Source organism: Colossoma macropomum, unplaced genomic scaffold (assembly GCF_904425465.1).
Source record: "Colossoma macropomum unplaced genomic scaffold, Colossoma_macropomum, whole genome shotgun sequence".
In the NCBI taxonomy this organism is placed as follows: Eukaryota; Metazoa; Chordata; class Actinopteri; order Characiformes; family Serrasalmidae; genus Colossoma; species Colossoma macropomum.
In genome coordinates, this window is record NW_023494787.1 from 1,853,694 (window position 1) to 1,876,391 (window position 22,698).

Consider the following 22,698-nt stretch of genomic DNA (forward strand, 5'->3'; position numbering starts at 1 on the left):
GTGCTGTGGCATATGTGCATACGCTGTGTAAGCTGTCTGAGTGGGTTTCCTGTGTAATCCGTCTGCCTGAGGCTCGGCGGTTCGGGCAGTAATGTGACTCACTGCTGCTGTCTAATCGGATCCTGTTAACCTGCTGCTGAACCTGATCTAGAACAACAACAAACAAACTGAAACAGAAACCTGGTGCAGGTCGGATTACCGATTCAGTATGGAGGTAACGATTCAGCTGCATCGATTTTAGAACGTTAGAATCGATGATAACCGATCAAGCTCCACTACAAATGTGTGCTTTCATATATGCTATTACGAGGTTGTCGCAACCTCTAGATCCCAAAGATCCTGAAGATCTTAAATATCTTGATGATCCTGAAGATCTTGGAGATCCTGTAGATCCAAAAATCCTAAAGATCCTGTAGATCCTAAAGGTCCTAATATCCTGAAGGTTCTAAAGATTCTAAATATTTCGAAGATCCTAAACATCTGGATTAGAAATATCCAGAAAATTCTGCATAACCTCGGTATCCCAAAGATCCTATACATCTGGATGATGATCTTACATTCTACATATCCTGAAGATTCTGAAGATCTTGAATTTCCAAAGTAACCTGAGGATCTGAAAGTTTCTCAAGATCCTTTCTTAGAACTTCATTCTGGATATTAATTTTATTAGAACTTCATTCTGGATATTAATTTTATTAGAACTTCATTCTGGATGTTAATTTTATTAGAACTTCATTCTGGATATTAATTTTATTAGAACTTCATTCTAGGTATTAATTTTATTAGAACTTCATTCTGGATGGAAATTTTATTAGAACTTCATTCTAGATATTAATTTTATTAGAACTTCATTCTAGATATTAATTTTATTAGAACTTCATTCTAGATATTAATTTTATTAGAACTTCATTCTGGATGTCAATTTTATTAGAACTTCATTCTAGATATTAATTTATTAGAACTTCATTCTGGATGTCAATTTTATTAGAACTTCATTCTGGATATTAATTTTATTAGAACTTCATTCTAGGTATTAATTTTATTAGAACTTCATTCTAGATATTAATTTTATTAGAACTTCATTCTGGATGTCAATTTTATTAGAACTTCATTCTAGATATTAATTTTATTAGAACTTCATTCTGGATGTCAATTTTATTAGAACTTCATTCTAGGTATTAATTTTATTAGAACTTCATTCTGGATGGAAATTTTATTAGAACTTCATTCTAGATATTAATTTTATTAGAACTTCATTCTGGATGGCAATTTTATTAGAACTTCATTCTAGATATTAATTTTATTAGAACTTCATTCTAGATATTAATTTTATTAGAACTTCATTCTGGATGTTAATTTTATTAGAACCTCATTCTGGATGTCAATTTTATTAGAACTTCATTCTAGATATTAATTTTATTAGAACTTCATTCTAGATATTAATTTTATTAGAACTTCATTTTAGATATTAATTTTATTAGAACTTCATTTTAGATATTAATTTTATTAGAACTTCATTCTGGATATTAATTTTATTAGAACTTCATTCTGGATGTTAATTTTATTAGAACTTCATTCTAGATATTAATTTTATTAGAACTTCATTCTGGATGTTAATTTTATTAGAACTTCATTCTGGATGTCAATTTTATTAGAACTTCATTCTAGATATTAATTTTATTAGAACTTCATTCTAGATATTAATTTTATTAGAACTTCATTCTGGATGTCAATTTTATTGGAACTTCATTCTGGATATTAATTTTATTAGAACTTCATTCTAGATATTAATTTTATTAGAACTTCATTTTAGATATTAATTTTATTAGAACTTCATTCTGGATGTTAATTTTATTAGAACCTCATTCTGGATGTCAATTTTATTAGAACTTCATTCTAGATATTAATTTTATTAGAACTTCATTCTAGATATTAATTTTATTAGAACTTCATTCTGGATGTCAATTTTATTGGAACTTCATTCTGGATATTAATTTTATTAGAACTTCATTCTAGATATTAATTTTATAAGAACCTCATTCTAGATATGAATTTTATTAGAACTTCATTTTAGATATTTATTTTATTAGAACTTCATTCTGCATGTTAATTTTATAAGAACCTCATTCTAGATATGAATTTTATTAGAACGTCATTCTGCATGTTAATTTTATAAGAACCTCATTCTAGATATTAATTTTATTAGAACTTCATTCTGCATGTTAATTTTATAAGAACCTCATTCTAGATATGAATTTTATTAGAACTTCATTCTGGATATTAATTTTATTAGAACTTCATTCTGGATATTAATTTTATTAGAACTTCATTCTGGATGTTAATTTTAATAGAACTTCATTCTAGATATTAATTTTATTAGAACTTTATTCTGGACGTTAATTTCATTAGAACTTCATTCTGGATGTTAATTTTATTAGAACTTCATTCTAGATATTAATTTTATTAGAACTTCATTCTAGATGTCAATTTTATTGGAACCTCATTCTAGATATTAATTTTATTAGAACTTCATTCTGGACGTTAATTTCATTAGAACTTCATTCTAGATATTAATTGTATTAGAACTTCATTCTGGATGTTAATTTTATTAGAACCTCATTCTAGATATTAATTTTATTAGAACTTCATTCTTGATGTTCTACAGCTTTCTCAGTCATTTTAGAATCTTCAAGAACTCACCTTTCTTCATTTCACTTCTTCATTTTTATTTAGAGTTCTACTGATGATCTGAAACCTGTGAAGTTGTTCAGGACAAGCAGATTGCAACCACTTTGTAAATTTCTCTAGAACCAGATACGTTCTCACCACCAGGAGAAATAATGGAGAAAGTTAATCATGTGTTTACATGATCATTTAAAAATAAAAAAGATCTTTCTGAGCTTCATTAGTGATGATCTACGGAGAACTCTGCCTGTCTCCTTAATCTCAGGGTGGAAACAAAGGCACAAGAATACAAGAACTTTCTTTCCACAATGATTCTACATTCTGTAAGACTTGCATTAGCATCTGAGAACTTTTTTAAAAAGTGGATAGACTTAAGCCCCCCAGGCCCCCCCATAGTTATGCCTCTGGTGCCTTGAACCCGTCAATACAGAATGGAAATCAAATGCAAATGCAATTACTTACATAACCGACTGTTTAACAGCGTTATATAATAAAATAACTGTGTAAATGGTCTATCAAAACGACAGTGACTCTGGATTCTGAAGATAAGGAACCGCAGTAAACAGGGCATGTCGGTCAGGAGAGACTGTCCTCCGAGAGTTCCTCTCTCAGAAGAACAGGCTTTACCTCCAGCACTTCCATCCATTACAGCAAGAAAGACCAGAACCTTCTCCCGCTGTGTTTGACCCAGGTTAATCCCACGCCTCTAACGCTCGTTTAATCAAATGCAAATTTCAATTGCGTGGGTCACAAGAGACGTACTTACCCTGACATTCCTCCTGATGGATGCTGCGTCCCACGCTCTCTCTCTCTCTCTCTCTCTCTCTCTCTCTCTCTCATTCATATTCTCTCCTCAGATTCCGTATTATTCAGGCCTCAGTCAGCCACATCAATTACAGTCACGCCACTGCCATCACCCAGATAACTGTCTGTAATTATCACATACTTCCCCCCCCAACAATGCACAGACCACAGAAGCACTGAGCACCACATTTATAAACACTTACACAAACAAGTCCAGCCCTGCTGCTGTCCAGCCTCCCTGACCATGATTTAAAGCTGTATGACTGAAAAGGGCCCTCCAAGGGGAATTTTTCAATTTCCCCCATAATTCAGTGTGTGAGATGTAATCAGAGAGATTCAGAGTGGTTTGGTGTGAAATGGTTCAGATGTCTTTACAGTGGTGGTGACAGGAACCAGGGGTCGCCATGACTACAACACAAATATAGACATTTTATTTACTATCCAGAACCACCAGTGAACCTACACGGGTCTTCTGAGTCTATATGGAATGTTGATGATGGAAAATAGTGGAAAATCTGAAATAATAAGTTCTATGGGGACTATTTTGCCTCACAGCGCCCTGCATGTATCCCTCCACCATGAATGGAGTTTAAGTTCTCTAAACTATCATAAAACAGTGTCTCAGTCATCAGGCAGTGAATTCATAACCATTTCATGTAATAACTTAAAAAACTAGATCTGCAGGAAGGTAGATCTCGAGGACCAAGGATGGAGACCACTGACGAAGAGGAACCAAGACTCAAATGGAGAAACTCCCTAAGAGCATGAGGTAGAACAACTGTCAGGAACCAAGACTCAACAGGAGTCAGGAAGAGGAGGAACCATGGTGAAGAAACCAGTCTTAAAAAGGAAAACTTTCCTAAGAGCATGAAAAAGGAAGAAGAACCACTGAGGGAAACCAGGACCCTAAAGGAGAACCTCCCTAAGAGCATGATGAAGACCTACTGAGAGTTTTGTTTGGGGACTATTCTGACTCACAACGTCCTGCATGTGTCCCTCCACCATGAATGGAGTTTAAAATATATATATTTAGATTAAAACCTTTCTCAGCCTTCAGGCACTACTGAGCTCATGATCCCATCAAGGAACACAAGCTCTACGGCCAGTAAGATGATGTGCTGAAAGAGTTTTTACTCTTAAACAAGTACAATTTTGTTATTAATTTTGAGCTAGAGGACCTCATTAACGTTGATCAGTTGTGTGTCTGAATAATTTTTAGGATCACTAAAGATAATTTTGGTAGTCTGTGAATCTCAGAAATAAGACTGACAGGTAAGCGAGAGGCAAGAATCATCAGGATGTTCAAGACATTTTGAACCTTTAGCATTTTCTTGATCTTCAGGACATTTAGGTCTTTAGGATCTTTAGGTCAGGATCATGTGATCTTTAGGTTCTGGAGGCTCTTCAGTATTTTACGTATCTTTAGGACCTTCATCTTTAGGACCTCCTTGTGGATCGTTAGGATTTCAGGGATCTTCAAGATCTTTAGGATCTTCAGGATTTTCAAGAGCTTTAGGATCTTTTAGATCTTCAGGATATGTAGGATCTTCAGCATGTGTAGACTTTTCAGAACCTTTTAGATCTTTAAGATTTGTAGGATCTTTTCACTATATTTAGGCTTTTCAGGACCATTACGTTCTGTAAGATTTTTGGATCTTCAGTATATTTAGGCTTTTCAGGACCATTAGGATCTGTAAGATTTTTGGATCTTCAGTATATTTAGGCTTTTCAGGACCATTAGGATCTGTAAGATTTTTGGATCTTCAGGATATTTAGGCTTTTCAGAACCATTTAAATGTTTAAGATTTTTGGATCTTTAGGATGTTTAGCCTTTTCAGGACCATTAAGATCTTTAAGACTTTTTGGATCTTCAGTACCGTTAAGATATTTAGGGTGTTCAGAATCTTAAGAATCTTCAGGATCTTTGTCATAAACAGCCCTGAGGTTTCTATTTTGGGCAAAAAGATGAGCACATATTTAATTGAATATTATTATAGTTGATTAAAATACTGAGGCCTCCTGATTTTGGCCACCTTCAGACTGATGCATCATGCTGCACTGATATCTTCATGATCTCCTTGTCTACACCTCTGTCTCCTGTACAATATCACTCTGGAGTATTTACATATGACAGTGAGCTCCTCTCAGAGCCTCAGTCTGTCCCGCTGTTATTTGACCCAGACTGTGGCAGCCAGCCAGCGCCTGATTTATGTAGCGAGCGCCTTTTAGAGACTCCTGCCAAAGCGTCAGTCAAGCAAAATAACTAAATCCATATTCCCGAGTGGAGATAGAGCCGTGACTAATCTCCCGAGCATCGTTACTCTATAAAGGAGCTCAGACAGGTGCTAATGTAGTATGTGTAGTGTAATGGAGAGGAGAGGAGGTTCTACACCACACGCTGGGTTTTTATTCAGTTCAGCTTTATTTATATACTCCCTTCTCCTACGGTCAGTGTCTCAAAGCAGCTTGTCCAAACCAAAAGGGCATCACCAAACAAGGAAAGGTCAGGAAAAACTCCCTAAGAGCACGAGGAACCTCAGAGAAGAACGAAAACATAACAGGAGAACCACTGAAAGGAACCAAGACTCAAAAAGAAGAAACTGTGAGAGGAACCAAGACATAATAGGAGAAACACTGAGAGCAACCAAGACTCAAAAAAGAGAAACAGCCAAAGAACGTGAGGAAGAACCTGTGAGAGGAACCAAGGCATAAGAGGAGAAACACTGAGAGGAACCAAGACTGAAAAGAGAAACTCTCTAAGAGCATGAAGAAGAACCACAGAGAGGAACCAACACTCAAAAGCAGAACCTCCATAAGAGCTTAAGGAAGAACCACTGAGAGAAACCAAGACTGAAAATGAGTAACATTGAGAGGAGCTGAGACTGAAAAAAAAAACTTCCTAAAAGCATAAGGAAGAACCACTCAGAAGAACCAAGACTCAAAAGTAGAACCTCCCTAAGAGCATAAGGAAGAACCACAAAGAGAAACCAAGACTCAAAAGGAAAAGCACTGAAAGGAACCAAGACTCAAAAAGAGAAGCACTGAGAGGAGCCAAGACTAAACAAGAGAACCACTGAGAGGACCAATGACTCAGAAAGGAAACGCTCTCTAAGAGCATGAGGAAGAACCACTGAGAGTTACCAAGACTCAAAAGGAGAACCACCATAACAGCATAAGGAAAAAAACACAGAAGGGAACTAAGATTGCATTGGAGAACTACCATAAGCATGAGGAAGAGCCACACAGAGGAACCAAGACTGAAAAGAGGAACTCCTGAGTAAGAGTAAGAACTGCTGAGATGAAGCAAGACCCAAATGGAGAACCTCACTAAGAGACAGGGTTTGCATGATTAACCACAGCTTTAATGCAGTGAGTGTTAACTGCAGATGAGTTCTGAACACACTTTGCCTTCTCATATGAACACATCTGGCCAGACGTGCTGGGCCTCATATCACACTTGATAATTAGTTTATTTATTTTTAGGGTTATTGCTGATTATGATGGAGACAGAATGAGCAGAAAGTCCAGGAGCTTCAGCCACGTATGCAGACAGATGGATAGAGTTATATTTAATCTGAGCTGCAGTCGGAGTGCACAGACACAAACACACGGCTGACGTTTTCACCAGCAGGCTGAGATTTTACATTCATTACTTCTGACCTGTAGCTCAAACAAGTGGAGATTAAATCCACCCCCCATCTGTGTTTGTGAACAGAAGATGCTCAGTAGCAGTAATGCTAACCAATCAGCGCTCAGTAGCAGTAATGCCAACCAATCAGCGCTCAGTAGCAGTAATGCTAACCAATCAGCGCTCAGTAGCAGTAATGCTAACCAATCAGAGCTCAGTAGCAGTAATGAACAACGTATTAGATATAAAATCAATAAAAATGTATAATTTTTCTCCAGCAATCAGTTTCTAGGATGCTAACATTACTGCTACTGAGTGCTGATTGGTTAGCATTACTGCTACTGAGCGCTGATTGGTTAGCGTTACTGCTACTGAGCGCTGATTGGTTAACATCACCGCTACTGAGCGCTGATTGGTTAGCGTTACTGCTACTGAGCGCTGATTGGTTAGCATTACTGCTACTGAGCGCTGATTGGTTAGCGCTACTGCTACTGAGCGCTGATTGGTTAGCGTTACTGCTACTGAGTGCTGATTGGTTAGCATTACTGCTACTGAGCGCTGACTGGTTAGCATTACTGCTACTGAGCGCTAATTGATCAATATTACTGCTACTGAGCACTGATTGGTTAATGTTACTGATACAGTAGAAGTATTGCTAACCAATCAGCAAACAGTAGAAGTAATGCTAGCATCCTAGAAACTGATTGCAGTAAAAAAATGATAATTTTTTATTGATTTTCTATCTAATACATTCTTATTTCTTATCAAATTACAAAAACATGCAGAGAAACCAGAAAAACACTGACAGTTGCTGCTGTTCTTTCACTCTAACAAACAGCTGCCTACATATGAACACACAGAGAGCTAAGACTGACAGAAGGAATCAGAATCAGAGATTATCTTAGATTTATAGTTATACTGATATTCAGAGTGATATTATATTCATGTTCATACTCAGACTGAGAGAGTGGAGTGAACTGGAATGTGTGCGGATGAATATGGATGACCGTGGTCAGATGGAGGAGCGTATTGTAACTGTGCGCTGATGAAATGAGGACTGTTTCCTCCACAGATGGTCTGGAGCTCAGAAACAGCTGCTTGGCTGGATACAGGCTGGCGCACCAGGCGGAGACCCGCTGAGAACACTGAGCTTTTCTCACCCCCACCCTCTGTCTGTTCATCAACCCCCCCTCTCCCACCCTTCACCATCCGTGACCTTCTAAACCCCCCTGACCGGCCCAGTGTCCAGCCCCAAAACAGGCCTCGTTTCGTTCTTGTACACAAACGAAGGTTTACAGGCAATACTGCTCATATAAGAACATAACCACTGGGTATTTTATATGTCGCTGCTGTCAGAAGAAAACCTCGTATCTCCATTTTTGTCGTTTTTCAGTTTTTGACATAATTTAATAATGCCTGGTGTCCTTAACATTGTGTGTAAATTTCATGAAGAATGGACCAAAAGAAACGACAAAATAACTTGGGTTCACGTCTGGTTCCATTGACTTACATTAGAAGTAGAGTATGTTTTTTCCTTCTCCTGTAAAGTCACCATTTTGGAGATACAATGTTTTGATCCAACAGCAGCGACATGTACGTATGGCATCATATACACCCATCAGGCATAACATTCTGACCACCTCCTTGTTTCTATGCTCATTGTCCATTTTATCAGCTCCACTTACTATATAGGTGCACTTTGTAGTTCTACAGTTACAGACTGTAGTCCATCTGTTTCTCTGCATACTTTGTTAGCCCCCTTTTACCCTGTTCTTCAGTGGTCAGGACCCCCATGGACCCTCACAGAGCAGTTACTATTTGGGTGGTGGATCATTCTCAGCACTGCAGTAACACTGACATGGTGGTGGTGTGTTAGTGTGTGTTGTGCTGGTGCGAGTAGATCAGACACAGCAGTGCTGTGTTACGGATTATCGTTTTTGTGCTTTCTATCCATAAATTAAAAAAAATAGCTGGAATGATCAGGAGGAGGCGTGGCTTACCCATTTGTGTAAACTAACCCAAAACCTTCTTTAACATTAGGGTAATTAGGACAGCACGTCTTATCACTGATTTAGGTTAGTGGCAGCATATTTAGTGCTCAGTTTAATTCATACATGTCACACCAATGAGGGCATGCAATTTTGACCATGTGGTTTCACAGATAGGTCTCAACAAAAAACTTTTAACTGGTATTATATTAGATATATACATTAGTATATATATATATATATATATATATATATGTCACAGGAATGTGGCAGTGATATGTTACAGTATTAGTATCTATACTGTAGCTTCAGCGCCATTGACAGTCAGTGGTGGACGAAGTACACTAATCATGTACCTGAGTTAAAGTAGAGATACCCAAGCTAAAATATTACTCCAGTAAAAGTAGACGTTCCTCCCTTTAGACCTCCACTTGAGTAAAAGTACAAAAGTATTTGCCTTCAAATGTACTTAAGTATCAAAAGTAAAAGTACTAATAGATTAATTATGACTTTAATGTCCTATTATCATTTTATAACAAGGCTCGCTTCATTAACTCATTTTAGGTGAAAATACTCCAGTGTCTCTCTTGGTAAACCAGTCTTTTAATAGAACGTCATTAATTAGTGACGCTGATGTCTATTAAAATTATCATAAGCTCAAAACACTGAAGGCAAACAGTTTCCATCAGGTAGAACTGAGTGGCTCTGAAATCACTTTACAAACAAGCAAAGTTTCAGTTTAAGATTTATTTACAAGTTTAAGTTTAATAAAAACTTTAAACTCAGATTCACAAATGAGTTTCCTTTACTAAACTGCATCTGTAGGTCTCTGTTCATAAACATAAACTAGCCAAAACTAATTTACCATAAAATGAAATGTGTTTGTATGAATTCAGAAAAAAGACCGTCAGTCACAACTGCATATGAGTACATATTTCTATATTGTGGTCTATTTACACAAAGTTAGGTTAGTTCATCATTTATGTTGAATAGACTCTCCCAAAATTTTACGCTGCTGCACTGATGTTGAACCGTGTGCTGCACTGGGTCGGTATGACCAACAGGTCAAAACAAGCTCAAAACAAAGTGACCGCTGTGCCCTGATTGGTGTTCTTGCTTCGCGCTTCTTTCGTTTTGACGTTATGTTTTTATTCACACATAAACCAAAAGGAGCGACAGATTTCTCATAAGGTAGTGGAGTAAAAAGTGAGATATTAGACTTTGAAATGTGGAGTGAAAGGAAAAAGTCACCAGAAATGGAAAAACTTCAGTAAAGTACAGATACACGAAAAACTACTTAAGTACAGAAACAAATTACATTTACTTCACTACTGTCCACCACTGCTGACAGTATATATAAACTGGACCTGGTTGTTCTGCTGGACCAGCTCTGTTCAGAAACAATATGTGAACATGTTGAGCACAATCACCACAACCATCCAGCACAACAGTGCAACTCTCACCACCAGCAGCACAAACCACACAAACACAGGGAATCACTTCAGAACACAGCACTTACTGAAAACTGCAAACCAAAACACACACCACATTCCAACTGCAGAACAACATGAACTAAACAAGGGCTGCGGAGAGGCGCACGGCATTCTGGGAGTCCTCTGTGTGTTCCTCTCTGCTCTCCATTTGGCCCAAACCTTAAGTCCAGTGGTGGCACCACAGCATGTCATAGTAATATGTCCCATTTGTGTTATTTATCATCAGCGTCCAAAGAAAAACAAGTATCTCCTTTTTTGAGTTATTTAAATTTTTTGTGTTTGTTTTTTTTTCCTTTTATTTTTAGTTTTCTACATAATTTGAGCTCAGCAGCTTTTTTTACCCTAAACAAAGATTTAGATATATAGATTTAGATAGATATTTAGATGAATAGACCAATAGAAATGCTCCAAAATTACCTGGAATAAAATCTTCTTATGTTAATTTACATTAGAAGTAAGGATCATTTTTACTCTGCCCTGTAAAGTTACTGATGTGGAGACACATTTTTCTTTGAACAGTTACAATATGTAAATATCTATATTCAATAATATATATAATGTCCTGTTAATATAATGTCCTGTTAATGTCCTAATATGTCCTATATGTATTATATGTATGTGTGAGCACTTATTTGTATATCACACACACAAACATATACATATGTATCTATCTGTAATAGTAACATTACATGTTACGTACAGATGTATAGTATATGTGTATATATATATATATATATATATATATATATATATATATATATATGTGTGTGTAAGCACCTATATATGTCCCATGTAATAAATAAAATGTGCCTTATTTATATGTTCTTATTCTTTTATATATATATATAGTTGTATGTCATTATATTGTGTCTCATAAATAAACATACATATATAATATGGGTCATATGTATAACTTTATGTTAGTGTCTATATGTAATAATAAACCATGCTCTCATGTTTTACTGGTTCTACTACAGTCTGGATATTTTTGTTTTGAACACAGCTCTGTCTCTGACCCCCCATCCCACCCAACCCCCCCCTTCACTCTGTATGCTGGAACAAAGGCTTCAGTGAGGAGTGAGTCAGTAACTCATGGCAGATAAAAGCAGATAAAAGCAGCTTCTGTTCTTCTCCATTTGGACACAAAACCCTTACAGTGGAACACAGCTCGTTTCCTCGCCTGCAGGAAATGCTCACAACACAGGACGCCTCTGTTACTGTCCCCCATAATGCACTGCTCTATATTAAGAAACATGTCTTTGCAGATCAATTCACTGCCCTCAAACTCAGCGGCGTAACAAAGAGCCCGTATCCTGCAGATTCCTCATTCTATATTTTATATTCCTGAAGTTTACTGTAAACAGTCATCATTCATCCATGACCATCTTCCACTCTCTCTTCATCCCTTAAACAGGTCTTTGTTACTGTGCCTTTAAGACATGTATATGTAAATGAGCTCTGTTTTAATTGGTTGAGCCTCACTCAAAAAACAGTCTGAGCTGAAACACTCCTTAAAACTTCAGCTTTAGGCTGAAAGGACGGGACTAAACTGCTGTAGGCTGAGTGGGTGGGGCTAAACTGCTGTAGGCTGAGTGGGTGGGGTTAAACTGCTGTAGGCTGAGTGGGCGTGGTTAAACTGCTGTAGGGTGAACAGGAGGGGTTAAACTGCTGTAGGCTGAGTGGGCGGGACTAAACTGCTGTAGCATGAGTGGGCGTGGTTAAACTGCTGTAGGCTAAGTGGGTGTGGTTAAACTGCTGTAAGCTGAGTGGGCGTGGTTAAACTGCTGTAGGCTGAATGGGCGGGGCTAAACTGCTGTAGGCTGAATGGTGGAGCTAAACTGCTGTAGGCTGAATGGATGGGGCTAAGCTGCTGTAGCTGAATGGGCGGGGCTGAACTGCTGTAGCTGAATGGGCGGGGCTAAACTGCTGTAGGCTGAGTGGGCGGGGCTAAACTGCTGTAGGCTGAAATAAACGTATTTAAACAGTGTGTTTACTGGTTAATTTCCATATGTGGACTGAACAGTGTTTATGTGCTACATCCGACTGTTACCTGAACAGGACTGAGTAAAGTGAGGGACAATGAGGGACAGTGAATGACTCTGAGACTCACCCGTCTCTCCCGCTCTGATCTCTCCTCTCTGAGTTCGTCTGTTCTCCTCCACTGCAGTGTTCAGTGATTTTCTGTGATTACGAAAATAACAGAGAGATTTTTTGTCACGGCCTGACAGCTGCACTCATCTGACTGCAAAGGAAAGAAATGGAGGGAGAGAGAGAGAGAGAGAGAGAGAGAGAGAGATACAAAAGAAAAGAATCATCATTATGAGAAGAGAGAGAGATGCACTGGGAGTTACTCCCAATAATGAACAGAGAAAGACAGACAGAGAGAGAAAGAGGAGGGGAAGAAAAAAGAAATTGATAGACAAAGGGATAAAAAGGGGAGAGAGATAGGTGTATAAAGATGAGAGAGAGATAGAGAGAGAGAGAGAGACAGAAAGAAAAAGACAAAGATAAGGAGGGAGAGAAATGAGAGAGGGAGAGACAAATATATATAAAGGAGAGAGAAAGAGAAACAAGAGAGAAATTGAGCAAGAAATAGAAAGAGAAAGCGAAAAGAGAAAGAGATAGAGAAGAGAAAGAGGGAGAGTGGAGAGAGAGCGAGAGAGATGTATGAAAAAGAGAGGGAGAGAAAAAGGTTTGAAAAGAGAGAGAGAGAGAGAGAGATCGAAAGAAAATGAGAGATGAAGAGAAATGAGAGAGAAACAGAGAGAAAGAGAAAGATGAGAGATAAAGATGAGAGAGAAATAGGGATATCTTTATGTTAAGAAGTGTCATTTGTTTATTAATTAGTTGAATTATAATTACAGTGATTATAGTAATACTGTAATATTGTGGTCATAATGAATAATGTTATTATTTGTGTTGGTTCTTTTTATCTTATTCTGTTTTCATTATTGTTTTCATTGTTCACTGCTACTGTTGTGATGCTTTAGCAACACTGTACCTCACAGTCATGCTCATGAAGCTATTCTGAACTGAATTGACATGCACAGAGAGCGAGAGAGAGAGAGAGACAGAGAGAGAGAGATACAGGGAGAGAGAGAGAGATACAGAGATAGAAAAGTGGATAGAAATAGAGAGAGAGAGAGAGAGAGAGAGAGAGAGAGAGATACAGGGAGAGGGAGAGAGAGAGAGAGAGAGAGAGAGAGAGACTTTTTGACTTTAAAACCCCTTTAATCAACCATTGTCCACAGCGTAAGAGTATCACAACCAACTCGAAATAAAATCACAAATAGAACAAAGAAGAAAAAAAAAAAGCAAATAAAACAAAAACCAGCTCAGCGGAGCTGCAGAGATCAGTTCACACATTCAACACAAACCCACTGAGTTCATCAGGTTCACAAAGCAACCCCCCTCCCCCCCATTCAGCAAAAAAATAGTCCACATTGTCAATAAGAGTGTAGTAGGTAAAATCAACAAGGAGTCTTTTCAAGATCAATCCTCTGACCATCAGTACTGGGTCAGTACCCCCACGGTTCTCTATTCTATTCCTCCTAGTACACCAGATCGCTAACTTAGCAACACCATACAAAAAATTCAAAAGAACTACCATGTTTCTTTTTGAAACGGTGTACTTTGGACCATAAATAAATAGAACATTGTCAAAAAAGCCTAAAAACTTCAAACCCCATTCCTTAATTAAACCCATAATGGGGCCCAAGCGTGCACAGTGAAGAAAGACATGAAAAACTGTTTCTGACGTCCCACAGAAAGGACACCCATCTCCCACTAATGGATCAATCCGCGCCGCGTGCCTGTTTGTAGCTAAAATCCCGTGTACAATCCTCCATTGGAGGTCACCCACCCTCTTCTCGATGGGTCTTTTGTACAGGGACCGCCAGCTACCTTTCGGGGAAGAGCCAGCCTGAACAACCTCTGTCCATTTAGACTCTCGCACGTCTCTCAAGCTGTGAAAGTGCAGTACTTTAGTACATGCAATGTACAAAGCCCTCTTGGTGAGAGAGCTAAAGAGACCAAGAGTCAGTGTTCCCAAAGACAAGAGTTTCCCCTGACCCTCCTGCCAGTTTTGCATCTCCGAATCTCTCAAATCTATCTCCAGTTCAGGAAACACAGGCTCTTCACTCTGGCACTGGTCTACAGGGGTCATGTCCAGGTAGTCCCGCACAGGAGAAGACAGATCAGACTTCAGCCGATTCAGCATCTGTAGCGCCAGTCGCACTGACCTGAAGCCACCCATCTCCGCCAGCTGTGCTGCTGACACCCAGTCCACACCTCTCCGTAAGTGGCGGACTTTGGAGATGCCTCTTTCCAGCAGGGCCACTCTCAGAGCCCCTGAAACCTGGCTCAGCGCTGGAAACACCGGGTTAAAAAACAGAGGCTCTTCAAAAATCCACATAGACGGTGTAGCACCACTGTCCCTAGAAAATGAGAAGAGCTGCCATGCCTCCACAGCAGCTGAGTAAAAAGCAGTCAGTCCACCTAAATCCACTGCTCTCAAAGAAAGAGAGAACAGGTGTCTGTCCAGGCCCAGTCTTCCAGCAGCCCTCAGGAGAGCACAGGCAACATCCATCCAGCTGTGACGGCCATGATACAGCAACCGCTGCACCGCCTGCAGACGCAGAACAGCCACTCTGGACCGAATGTCTATTAGTCCCTGTCCTCCCTCCTGCACAGGAAGATAAAGGACTGCAGCTCTCAGCCAGTGCTGTCCATTCCAGAAAAAGCTTAACAGTTCCTTCTGAACATCATGGATCAGTTGTCTTGGTGGATTAAGAACAGTGAGCTTGTGCCACAAAGCAGATGCAATGAGGTTGTTTGCGACCAGGACTCGACCCCTATAGGATAGCCGGGGTAGCATCCAAGACCATTTTGACAACCTGGCACGGACTTTCTCCACTAGCCCTTCCCAGTTCCTAGCCTTTGCTTCATCAGTGCCCAACCATACCCCTAAAAACTTTTGCCCTGTCCTACTCCACTGAACCCCACCTGGAAGTGAAGGTAATGTAAAATTCCTACTACTAGCACCACACCAAAGAGCCTCTGTTTTCTCCCAGTTTAGTTTTGCTGAAGTAGCTAAACTATAAATATTTAAAACATTTTTCAGGGATACAACATCTTGCTCGTGGCGTATTATTACAGTAATGTCATCTGCATATGCAGAGACCTTAATTAGACTATCATTAATCTGTAGACCTGCCAGACTTTTCCGAAATAAACTGAGTAAGGGCTCAACTGCAACTGAGTACAGCTGTCCAGACAATGGGCAGCCCTGCCTAATCCCCCTGCGCACTAGAACAGGGACACTCAAACCCCCTCTCACCTTAATTAGACAAGAGGCGCCTGTGTACAACAACCTGACCCAAGACATAAAAACATTCCCAAACCCGAAAGCCGTCAGAGTGTCGAACAGATAGTTATGATCTACATGATCAAAAGCCTTCTCTTGATCAAGGGAGACTAAACCAAACTCCAATTCAGACATTTTACCATAATCAAATAAATCTCTGATTAAAAACAGATTATCATAAATAGATCTTTCTGGTACACAGTAGGACTGATCTTCATTTACCAGCATTCCCAGAACTCTTTTTAGTCTATTTGCAATACAGCGTGACAGAATCTTATAATCTGAGCATAGAAGTGACACTGGTCTCCAATTCTTCAGGAGACAGAGGTCTCCCTTCTTTGGTATGAGAGATAAAACGGCACGCTGACAGCTTTTCGGAAGCACACCAGCATTAAAACTAGCCAGCAGAACTTCAAACAAGTCCCTCCCGATGATCCCCCAGAACGCCTTATAAAAGTCAACTGGCAAACCATCCACACCAGGCGCTCGCCCAGAAGTGAGCTGAGAAACAGCCTTGGTGACTTCATCAAAGGTCAATGGACTGTCCATTTCCTGCTTGTGTTGTTCATCCAGCTGAGGCAGATCTTCAAGCAGGGCCTGGGAACACTGCTGATCCAGGGCACTGGCCGCAAACAGTTCAGAGTAAAACTGTACAGCCAGCTTCCTCACCTCAACTGGGTCTGTTGTGACTGTACCGTCATCTCTACGAACTGACAGCAATGTCTTATTGTGGGTGGAAGACTTTTCCAAGTTAAAAAAGAAAGCCGTGGGAGCGTCCATATCCTTCACAGACAGGAACCTGGATCTGACCAAAGCTCCCTTTGCCTTCTCATACAAAATGTCACTCAGCTCCTGTAACTTCATTGTGAGCTCTGTCCGCAAATCAGAAACATTTTGATTTATCATTTCATTGTGTATCCGTGTAATGTCTTTTTCCAAAGCACCAACTGCATTCCTCAGTTTGGAAGTAGAATAAGCTGTAAAATCTTGACAGAATACCTTAATCTGAGCCTTCCCCACTTCCCACCATTGCATTAGACTCTCAAACTCTTGTTTTTTTCCAACCCATTCCCCCCAAAAAAGTTTAAAATTTTCACAAAAACCTTTATCTTGTAAAAGTACCTTATTGAAATACCACATACAACTTCCAGAAGTGTGAAATGTAAAAGAAAATTCCACGGTACACAAGTGGTGATCCGAGAAAGAAGTGGGCTGAATACTAGACTGACTTACCATATTCCGCGCACCCTTCGAGACATAAAATCTATCCAAGCGCGCTGCATAAACTCCCCCTTCAACAATTTTAACCCAAGAATACTGTTTCACAGAAGGGTATTTTTCCCGCCATACATCTATTAAATCAAAATGGGACACAATGTTAGCTAGAGTAAGAGCAGATTGAGGGTGTGGCTCTTCTCCATTTCTGTCTTTAACAAAGTCTAAAGTGCACTTCCAATCCCCTCCCAACACCACAGTGTCTTCTGGGGGGAGTGACTGCAACAACTGGTTCAGTCTAATAAACAGCTCATTTCTATCTGGTCCCCTGTTTGGGGCATACACATTTATAAAAACAAAGGCATGGTCATAGACCTTTGCTTTTAGCATTAGTAGGCGTCCCGCTACAACCTCCTTAACAGACAGTACATTAACCATAGCTGTTCGTGAGAACAGGATGGCAACACCAGCACTAACATTTGAACCGTGACTCAGAAAAAACTCCCCCTCCCACCATAAACCCCATTCAGAAGCTGTATTATCATCACTGTGAGTTTCTTGTAAGAAACACACATTTAACTTTTTTAAACTACAAAGTTCAGAAAAGAGGGCCTGTTTACGTCTGTCCCTGAACCCATTAACATTTAAGGAGCCTACCCTAAAAACCCCCATATAGACAGGGAAAAGTGAGAGAAAGCAGTAAAGCAGAAAACAGGCTGAGAAAGCAGGAAAAACCTTCCCCCTACGTGCACTGTGCTCATACATTGTCCTGGTCTAAAACGGGTTGCACACCCATCTTTACACATTTTGCCTTTCTGATTGCGGTTATATGCTTTTTTAAACGGAACCGCTTCTGCTTTGGGAGAATGTCATAACCAACACTCTTCTGCACCTTCAATGCCGAACACACAAATCTATCCAAATCAGGGAAAAAGTCTCTTACATCTACAGACTTACCTTTGGTTTCATCTAAGAAAGAGTTAATCTGATCAACAGAGTATAATATCTCACTGCTGTACTGACTTCCTCCCACATCAGACACCTCAGACATCCTGTCCTCCTCCATACCCTCCTCCTGAGACACAAGTAAACCTGACTGAGCATCACTCACTGGCTCAGATTCCTGCTCTTCAGCACTGCTCCCCCCTACCTTCAATCCAACCTGCACCTGAGCACCATCTTCTCTGCACACCTGATCACCAGCCTCACCAGTTACCAGAGCACCCACTTTGCCCCACACCTGAATACTAGCCTCTCCGCTCACTTGAGCACCATTCTGAAACCCACAATCTGAACTTTCACCTGTTCCTCTGCTTGAGTGAGCACTAAACTCGTCACTCACCTGAGCACCCACCTGACCCCTGACCCCATCATCAACCACCCTTTCACCATGGTCAGCCTGCTGCTGAACACCCACATCATCTGAAAACTTGTTCATTAAGCGCTCACTCACCTCCTGTCCACGCTCTGCTCCTGACGCTGCAGTAGTGGATGAACCCTCACCTGGCTCCTCAGGAGCGGTACTCTCAGTACCCCCCTCCGGGGCCCCACTCGTTTCTGCTACAGTGGAGGCCCGGTTCTCCTGCGCGCTCCTGCGCTCATTTAACGGACACTCAAACCGTTTATGCTTAACGCTCCCGCACTTAAAGCACTTCAGATCGTCCGTGCTGGCGTACACCATATATGACCCGTCGCCATGAGACACACGGAACGCGGCCTCGAGCGTTTTATCCGCGCTATTCAGGAACATAAACACCTGCCTCCTGAAGGACAGGACATGCTTCAGTGCCACGTTCTTACAGCCCAGCGGAATCGACCTAATCTCACTCGCTAACTTTCCAAAGCGATTCAGCTCCTTGGCGATCAGTTCATTTGAGATGAAAGGAGGAATATTGGAGACGGTGACCTTCGTTGCCGGCGTCACTAACGGAGACACCGGCACAAAAGTCTCCAACACCCAGATTCCCCCTTCCACCAGTTCATTCACTAAGCGCGCCTCCTTCACAAACACCACTACTGCTTTATTCATTCTAGATGCAGAGCAGATTTGGTCGTAACCAACTTTCTCCCCCACCGCGAGCAGCACGTCCTCGACTGCTGCTTCAGCCGGCGGGACACACCTGAACCCGTTCGAGCGGGAGAGAGACGGCGCCCCCCCCGAAAGGCGAGACGCCATGACCCACCCACTCGCCGCCCTTGGCGGTTAAAACGGCCTACAGTGAAGAGTGACCAGTCAGAAATATAGAAAACCCTCAAAACCAGGGAAAACTAGGAAAAAGAAGAGGCACACTTCCCTTCACACACACCACCGCTCACTCACACGCACTCGCCAACGCTCCGCCCACTCCCAGCATGCAGCAGAGAGAGAGAGAGAGAGAGAGAGGATGGAGAAATAGATAGAAATAAAGAGAGAGAGAGAGAGATACAGGGAGAGAGAGAGAAATAGATAGAGAATTGGATAGAAATAAAGAGAGAGAGAGAGAGAAGTAGATAGACATAAAGAGAGAGAGAAAGAGAGAGAGAGAGTCAGAGAGAGAGAGAGAGGCAGAGAGAGAGAGGCAGAGAGAGAGAGAGAGAGGCAGAGAGAGAGAGAGAGAGAGAGAGAGAGGCAAAGAGAGAGAGAGAGAGAGTCAGAGAGAGAGAGGCAGAGAGAGAGAGAGAGAGAGTCAGAGAGAGAGAGGCAGAGAGAGAGAGAGAGAGAGAGAGAGAGAGAGGGTCAGGGAGCAGCACGGCTGGCCTGGTTAGCGAGAGGCCAGTGTTTAATTGGATTAGAGATGCAGGTCCACTCTGAGCTCTGCTCTCCTCACTGCTCTGATTCACCATCACCTTCAATCAGCACTGAAACACGGAAATGAAGAACACAGGAAAACAGGCGCAGACTCAGAAAACAACATCCCCAACGTGCCGCAGACTCAGAGCAGAACACGCAGAGAGAACCACGTCCCCTGACCAGCTCCGAACTGCACACACCAGCCATGAATAATGCATGAGGAGAGCAGCAGGAGCTGAACCTGAGGTCCAGAAATGATTACGGGGTGAATTAAAAGGAGCTTCTGCTCTGATAAATATGTGCAGCGTGTTGTGAAGATGTTTAAAGAGATTATAAGACAAACCGTCTCAGAGAGAGAGAGCAGAACGCAGCACAGCACAGTACAGCACAGACACAGCACAGTACAGACACAGCACAGTACAGTACAGTACAGTACAGACACAGCACAGTACAGACACAGCACAGCACAGTACAGTACAGTACAGTACAGACACAGCACAGCACAGTACAGTACAGTACAGACACAGCACAGTACAGCACAGACACAGCACAGTACAGACACAGCACAGCACAGTACAGTACAGTACAGTACAGACACAGCACAGCACAGTACAGACACAGACACAGCACAGTACAGTACAGTACAGACACAGCACAGCACAGTACAGTACAGACACAGCACAGCACAGATACAGCACAGCACAGCAAAGTACAGACACAGCACAGCACAGCACAGTACAGTACAGTACAGTACAGACACAGCACAGCAAAGTACAGACACAGCACTGCACAGTACAGTACAGTACAGACACAGCACAGTACAGTACAGTACAGTACAGACACAGCACAGTACAGTACAGTACAGACACAGCACAGCACAGTACAGTACAGACACAGCACAGTACAGATACAGCACAGCACAGTACAGATACAGCACAGCACAGCAAAGTACAGACACAGCACAGCACAGTACAGATACAGCACAGCACAGCACAGCAAAGTACAGACACAGCACAGCACAGCACAGTACAGTACAGTACAGTACAGACACAGCACAGCAAAGTACAGACACAGCACTGCACAGTACAGTACAGTACAGACACAGCACAGTACAGTACAGTACAGTACAGACACAGCACAGTACAGACACAGCACAGTACAGTACAGACACAGCACAGCACAGTACAGTACAGCACAGCACAGCAAAGTACAGACACAGCACTGCACAGTACAGTACAGTACAGTACAGACACAGCACAGCACAGTACAGTACAGTACAGATACAGCACAGCACAGTACAGATACAGCACAGCACAGTACAGTACAGCACAGCACAGCAAAGTACAGACACAGCACAGCACAGTACAGTACAGATACAGCACAGCACAGCACAGTACAGTAGACACAGCACAGCACAGTACAGTACAGATACAGCACAGCACAGCAAAGTACAGACACAGCACAGCACAGCACAGCAAAGTACAGACACAGCACAGCACAGTACAGTAGACACAGCACAGCACAGTACAGTACAGACACAGCACAGCACAGTACAGTACAGACACAGCACAGTACAGTACAGTATAGAATAGAGTATAGTAGAGTCAAACAACAGAACAGAGTACAGTACAGTCAAACTGAATAGAACATAGTATAGTACAGAACAGAGTACAGTACAGTTCACTTTATGTACACATGTAGTTTTTGCTGTGTGTGATGATAGCAGGGGCTCAATTTGGACGGCAGAGGCCCCAGAATAAGTGGATACAGCAGATCTGTCTGTCCAAAACACCTTTTCAAACATTCAGTGCAAAAAAACAGCTTTTTAAACGTAGCTTTTCACGCTAGCTCACTAAAACCAGCACGGGGGGCAAAACGCTGGTTATCCTGAATTACTGATAACAGACAGCAGAACGTCTGACCCCAAACCCTGAGCCTCAGGAGGAGCTCCCTGCTTCAGTCAGAGCTGTGTTGAGATGCACACCGAGCTCGCAGCTCTGCAGGTGGCTACGCTGAGGCCTGAAGTGTTGCTCCAGCTGAAGATAAATCACTTTGTGTTTGTCGCCAAAGCAGCTCACAGTTTATGTAAATGGCTCTTTTTTCTCTCTCTCTTCGTTAAAATGCCAAATCCCTTTTTTACCTTCAAGGGCAAATAAACACCTTGTACAGACAAAACACAACACTGAAAAATAACGGCACCAACAGTCGCCATCCAGCCAGGCAATTTGCATTGGTTAGCTCAAGGGGGAACAGTCACGCTGGGCTGTTTGTTAGAGTCTGAAGGTGCTGCGTCACGCCAGAAGTTTGAAAAAACTTGGTTTTTTTTTGCTTTTAAAGCCACTTCAGAGCAAGGAAGGCAAGGAAAACACTCACTTGTGATGTTTTTGGCCCTGTTTCAAACAGAGAGAGAGAATCTCGCTTGTTTTAAACATACTTCTTAAAATGAGCTAAATCATCTTACAATATAGTGAGATAAATGATTTTATCATGTGAGATTAAGTAAAAATGTCTAGAAATTACATACGTACAGTCAGATGCAGAGGTTTATGGTCATAAATAAGTGTACGGATGTAAATAAACAGTGTAAATAAGTTACACATCCTCTACAGAGAACAAGCTTCTGCACATTTTAATACAGAGTTACTGTTAATTTGCTGCATTTAAGATACTGGGAGGAAAAATAAAGCATAAAATGTGGCCTGTGCAGACGTTATGGCTTTATTTTCTCAGAAAATAAAGATTTCAGTGGT